This window comes from Amblyomma americanum, chromosome 5 (genome assembly GCF_052857255.1).
Source record: "Amblyomma americanum isolate KBUSLIRL-KWMA chromosome 5, ASM5285725v1, whole genome shotgun sequence".
Lineage (NCBI taxonomy): Eukaryota > Metazoa > Arthropoda > Arachnida > Ixodida > Ixodidae > Amblyomma > Amblyomma americanum.
The window spans coordinates 200190985-200196984 of NC_135501.1; the positions used below are offsets into that span (position 1 = coordinate 200190985).

At 46.4% G+C, this 6000-nt stretch overlaps 1 protein-coding gene across 1 annotated transcript in view; it reads left to right on the plus strand.

Moving 5' to 3' along the window:
- LOC144133405 (calcium-independent protein kinase C-like) overlaps positions 1-3342 on the plus strand; it is a 65767-nt gene extending 62425 nt beyond the window's left edge. Inside the window, exon 9 of the mRNA XM_077666490.1 lies at positions 3277-3342. The gene's annotated coding sequence lies outside the window, so the exon portion shown is untranslated. The remainder of the gene's footprint in view (positions 1-3276) is intronic.
- Positions 3343-6000: the final 2658 nt, after the last annotated feature.

Sequence of the window (6000 nt, forward strand, 5' to 3'; positions counted from 1 at the left end):
TAATGATCATATCTTGATGCACGCGCTTAAAAGGCTGGACGTTTCGCGCTTCTGGAGGACGATTGCAGAGTAGTGGATGCTTTGTTGATAACGTTAAAACACTACCGTGACTGGAGCAAGGAAACGCCCACCCCACGTGATAGCGAAAACGAGAAAGAAAACTGGAGGACGCTTATAAGCTTCGTCTTTAGGAGTGAGACGCGACAGCGTGCTGCAGCGTAGCCAAGGGGTGCACGGAACGCCATCGCCCGTTCGGCGCGACGCGTGGCCCGTTGGACAATTTAAGGAAAGGACGCCTGTCTCACATATCTCGGTGGACACCCGAATAGGCCGTAAGGGAAGGAAAATGAAATGAAAATTGGTTTTAAGGAAAGGAAATAACGCCTTTCTCACAATTCTCGCTGGACACCCGTAGCGCGCCGTATGGGAAGGAAAATACCTTCCCTTACGGTGCGGTTCAGGTGTCCACCGATATGCGCCATTTCTCGCTCACGGCAAACGCCGCCGACGACACCGGCTTTTCTGAGACACGAGCTCCTTAACGCTGTCGCGTTAATAGAAGAGCGGTGGCAATTAGCGGTGCGTGTTCGTCTGCAGAACGAGTGGCCACAAGCCATGGCTGTCACGTGCTACAACTAAGGAGCGTGAAGCAATTCTTCGCCACGCCGTCTGGGTGCAGCATGTGGCAGCGTGATCCTTAGCAGCGCTGTACCGTGTATCTTTGAATACAGAATAAAGAAAACGAGAACGCAAAAATAAAACATAGGGGCAACTAATCAGCATCATTAACGTCAGCAGCATTAACAGCTGTTGATGCCCGTGAGGGGTTTGACTAGTGAGACTTGCGAGACCCAGGTCGCTTTTCGCGAGCAGGGGAGCAACGGGGGTGTTGCGTCCCCTCAGAACAGCCGAGCACACGACGCTGGAACTGGCAAGCTCTCAGTGCGCATGCGCATACTGTCGCCATTTCCCCACTGCGTTCCTGCACGGGACACGGTCCGGTGCCCTGAACTGGGTGGGGGGCATAATCCTTAACACTTTCTTATTTTGCGAGCGCAGTCCAATGTCCACTGTGGTCCTGCACGGGACAGAGTCCTGTCCCCTGTGGAGACCAGGTGGGCGGCGTAATCCTCAACATTTTCTTGTCTTACGATGGCGTCCAGTATGGCGGCGCCCTTAGACCTCTTTGTTTCAGCCCAGGAACTGCGGCTATTGACTGCAACGCGGAAGTCGTGTATGAAGGAACAACCATTTCTGCTTCACTCCTCTTCGCTTCGGTGCACTGCAGCACCACCTCGCTTCTAGTACAGTGCTTCGCTTTGTTGAGCATTGCTTTTTATCTTCTATAATAGGTTTTGCGGCAGCAGGTGAATCAGGGTTATGCGCAGTTTGGGCAGGGGCTATTTTTGTCGCGCTCCATTATAGTAATGTCGTATATGTTTGTCATAGCAAAATATGATCGATGACGTCCGCACTACGGAATCGCGTGATCTCCTTCTGACCTATGAGATCAAAGAGCACCATGGCGTTCACCTGCTTGAGTTTGGGTTGGGATTGGGACACCTCGCGGGGAGACAGAGTGGTGGATGGACAGTTATCACTGTCATTTTCCAATGCAGGAGGCAGGGAGTAAGAGGGAGTAAAATGCGTAGAAGTTTTTTCTTTTGCGTTTTCGCTAGAATGCAATGCTAGCTAGATTCTTTACAATAGGTAGGTGGTATATCCCTGCGGCCAGTTCCTAAGGCCCTTATAGGAGTGCAAAGGAATTCATTTTTGCGATATAGATGTGTAATTGAAGGACGGAAGGTGGCTTTACACGCACGAAATGAAACTATATCAAAAGGAATGAATCGGGGACATTAGGGGCAAGTGAATAGAAATAGAGGAGCATTTTAACAAGGGGGCCATCTCGATCGTAAAATAGGGCATTGTACGGCGGAGCACCCGTTCCTCTTAGCGTGTCAAAAACGTTCTTGTCCCGAGGGAACAAACAATCTCAGTAGGATACCTCAGGCTGCCAAGGCAGAGTTGTTGAAGTGGAATGTTTCGAAATCTCCTCTTTACGAGAAGCTGCAGCGACAGTACAGCAGAAAACGATCAATTATTTCGGGTCCTGTAGAGAGAGCGCGAAACGTTTAATGCATCGAATGGTTGGGCGGGACCTCATTCCAGGAGCCCATTGGCTTTTGTAGCGATAGCTACATTACGGTAGCATTTCGAGCCTTCAGCGTGGCGGTGCGCCACCCTGTGGCTGTCACGCTGGCTGTGGCCATGCTGTCACGTGGTTGGCCACGTGGTGCGGCGCTGCGCCATGGCTGATCACGTGGTTCTTCACGTGGTTGGTCACGTGACCAAGTTCCACTCACTGTAGCTATCGCGTCACTCCAGGTTTAACGAGAGGTTAACCACCGCCAATTTTGGCTGTAGCTATTGCTCTGTTGACCAACGAAAGCTGGTCGAATGTGAGCTGGACAGCGCCGCCTCCCAGTTTTCAGTTTTTGGGTTATTGATTCTTCGAATGGCTGGTTTTTTCTGGCATGCCCATACCATATGGGATAAGTCAGCCGCTTCACAGCAGAAGGCGCAATGTCGATCGTACGAATTTGGAAACATATAGCTGAATTTGACCCCTACAGGACCCCTAGAAATCCTGACGGGTCCCGTAGAATGCGTCAGCCTGCGATAACTGTCTTCGTCTTCTTGCGTTGAGACTTTCTCGCCCATACTTTCCCAGCCTCCATCCGTTTTCGAATAAACTATCCACAGAGGCGTGGTGCCAAATATTGTCGTCGTTGTCATCACATCATTGTCTGCCAATTTGCACTAAAACTGAACTCAACTACTGAATGTAAAAAGAAAGAATCATGTTATTTGGCTTGTACTGCTAATGATAGAGCAGTAAATTAACCTAGTGATGGAAGTTGAAAAGCATTTTTTCTGAGAAGTTGAAGTGTATTCTAGAGTAGGCACTATCTACCTCTTACTGACTTAACCTTTAACTGACTTACTGATGAGCCTTGCATAATGGCACGAGATGAGATTACCGAAGTAAATTGCCACTTATTGTAGAAAGCGAAAGAAATTGGAACTTGGACACAGTTTCTTCCTTTTCTGAACGCACAAGCACAATTGATAATTGTTAGATTTATATTCAAGAGACATTGTCATTATGGCCATTTCTGCAAGACTGGTCCGTGTGTCTTGTAAGAGATAAAGATCTTGTTGGGGGAAGTTGCGTGCAACTGGGTCTGGTAAAGCTTCCTCAATGGGCTGCAGGTCCGCCACATTGCTGAGCAGCAAGGCGTTGGGTGAGATGCAGCAGCAAAAAGTCACCGCACTTTAATGAAGCAAGCAAGCAAGCCTACTTGCAATGAGGGCTCTGCATCAATCTATTTTTATTGTGCACTTTATTTTTATATCTTGCAGGGATGAGATGTTTTCCCTAACTGCACCTTATAATAGTCTGCAGACAAGGCTTGCGCACCGGATGAATGAAACCAATGTGCACAGCGCACGGTCATGGTCATTTTGATCGGGTTTTTGCTGAGGCAGACGGCATAGAAATTCATTTGCAGGGATGTGTGACTCTCTCAAGAATGGCAGTATTTGTGTCCATCACTGGTGAAATGAGTAACGTGCCTCTGACATCTGTAGCAAGAGCAACAATACAATGATTTTCCAAAGTTTTTGTAGCAAGTAGCAGTGCTGGCAAACATTGCACATATAGCCGTCACAGGCAAAAAGGGCAGAGTTATTTGGGCGTATAACAAAAGTAAAGCAAATAAATGCAGAACATGGTGGCTTGGATGCGTGCTGTCTTCGGTGGCAGCAAAAATCTTCTCCTCAACTGCTAGTGACAACAGTGGCGCTGCTTTCAGTGGGAGTGCAATAACTGTCTGCAATGAACATTGTAACTTACGCAATCGTGAGAAAATGTTGCAGGTTCCTAAGGAAAACTGGTTTTGATGGAAGATGTGTTGATTCATTAACCATGGAGGGGCGAAAAAAAATTTTCAAGCACCAGGAGTGGGGTATGATGGTAAGTGTCAAGGGGGCGCAGAGCAAGCACGGAGCTAATTACTAGTGCCTAAATAGTCCACAATTCCAGAGATGGTCCACAATTTTAAAGAAGATTCTCGCAGGAAAGCATTTTGTGGGTAGTGCTTAGGAACTTGCAGTTTGTTATGAAATGGCTGACTGAGAGTGGGCGGAGGCCTGGTTGGTTTTCCAGCAAGGAACAAAGGGACAAGGAAATTAATTTTAACGGTCTAATGAAAGCACTTATCCTTGCAGCAGGACCGCCGTTATGCTACTTGACATGGTGATATCGAATGTGGAAGCTGTGAATATCACTTTCCTTGCTTATCACTTCGCATTTATGGATCTTTAAATTTACGGAGAAAGGCAGTAACAAGCACTTCATGTATGAGCCATTCCATGTTTTGCCTTGAGGCTCCCACTAACATGTCATCACATTTTCCCCACAAGCTTCCCTTCTAGCTAGGACTGGAACACAACAAAGAAACAGTTCTACTGCTATGGAAGTGAAGGCTGTGCAGCCCAGAAGGGGCTGGTGTATATCTGGTGAGGTTCATACTTAGTGGGCATGATTAGGGTGCATCTTGTAGAGCACAAGTTGCTTTAGAATGAAGCAGCAGTTTTTCTTTTGAAGCATTGCTTTAGCATTAGACTCATGTAATGTAGTACATTTATTCTGTGTAGATAACTATGTTTCTTTGTGCACTACTTGTTTCTGCAAAACTTGTTCCTTTGAGCTTGTGTTATTCTTATAAATGGACTGACATTATTTGTGCGAGAAAAAAAATTCTATGCATTGAACTTCGGTTAGCTTGTTCTCAGTTCCTGCATGTTTTTTTTTCTCCAGCTGCTTAATTGTGGCTTCCAATGTGATCCCCTCCTGCAGTTTGTTTTTATATTCTGGTCACAAGTAAGTGCCTTGTTTACTGCTGTGGTGTTTGCAGCCTTTCATACAAGCTCTTGGATAGTAATGTGTGCATATTTTGCTTTCAATAAACATTACCATTGTCATCATCATTGTCTTTATTGTGGTTAATTGATGATGCGGTTAACAACGTGCAGGAAGAAATGAATGTGAGGATTGGGCACGACAGCATGCAGCCTTCACATGTGGACTTTGAGCTTCCTTCACACTAGCTGACCTCTATTGAAGCTTGCCAACTTTGCTATTTTTGTCTGGCTTACAAACTCATGATAATACTTAGAGGAACATACTATCTGCACAAACATGTTTCTGAGAATAATTCATGTGGTATTTGTCTCCACAAAGTTGTGTGTGATATGCTCATGCAAGAGGCCGGCATATAGTTTAACATATGACATGAACAGGGTTCAGTGTTGTCACATTACACTCACGCCTAGTATTTTCTTCCATAAAGTTTTCGCTCGCCTTCCAAAGTACTTTCCTTCGTCATTGCTTGGTCAGGTTATGCCGCCGCCAACCTCTCCCTCATAGTTTTCGATTGTGAGGCACAAACATTCTTGGGGACCAATGTGATTAATCCAGAAGGGAATGTGTTAGCATATGGGCTCCCTCGTGAGCACACCAACTTGTGACGCACACCGCGGAAGAAGCATGTTTTTTAATTCTTTGAAATCATTTAGGATATCATCCAGTTTTTTTGTATGAAATTTCCAGTTTTCAAACCGGCCACTCGTTCGAGCTTTGGCTTGTGCGTCCATGTGCCCATGCGCTCTTTCAACTCAACTGTATCAAGCATGGATAAAAGTTGCAGACAACGATTTCAGATGCACAGAGTGAGAGGCTTTCCACTCAAAACACGGGCAGCGGCGAGTGAATCGGATCTGTTCGCGCTGTCGCGGGTTTGGATCGTGCTCGAGGCCATAAGTATGCCTTTTTTTTTCTGCTTTCTCGGATGCTGTACACTGGCAAAAGGACACCGTTTTCTTTCGCATGGACGCACACTAATGCTAACGCATTACTCCTGCAGAAGCCATCCT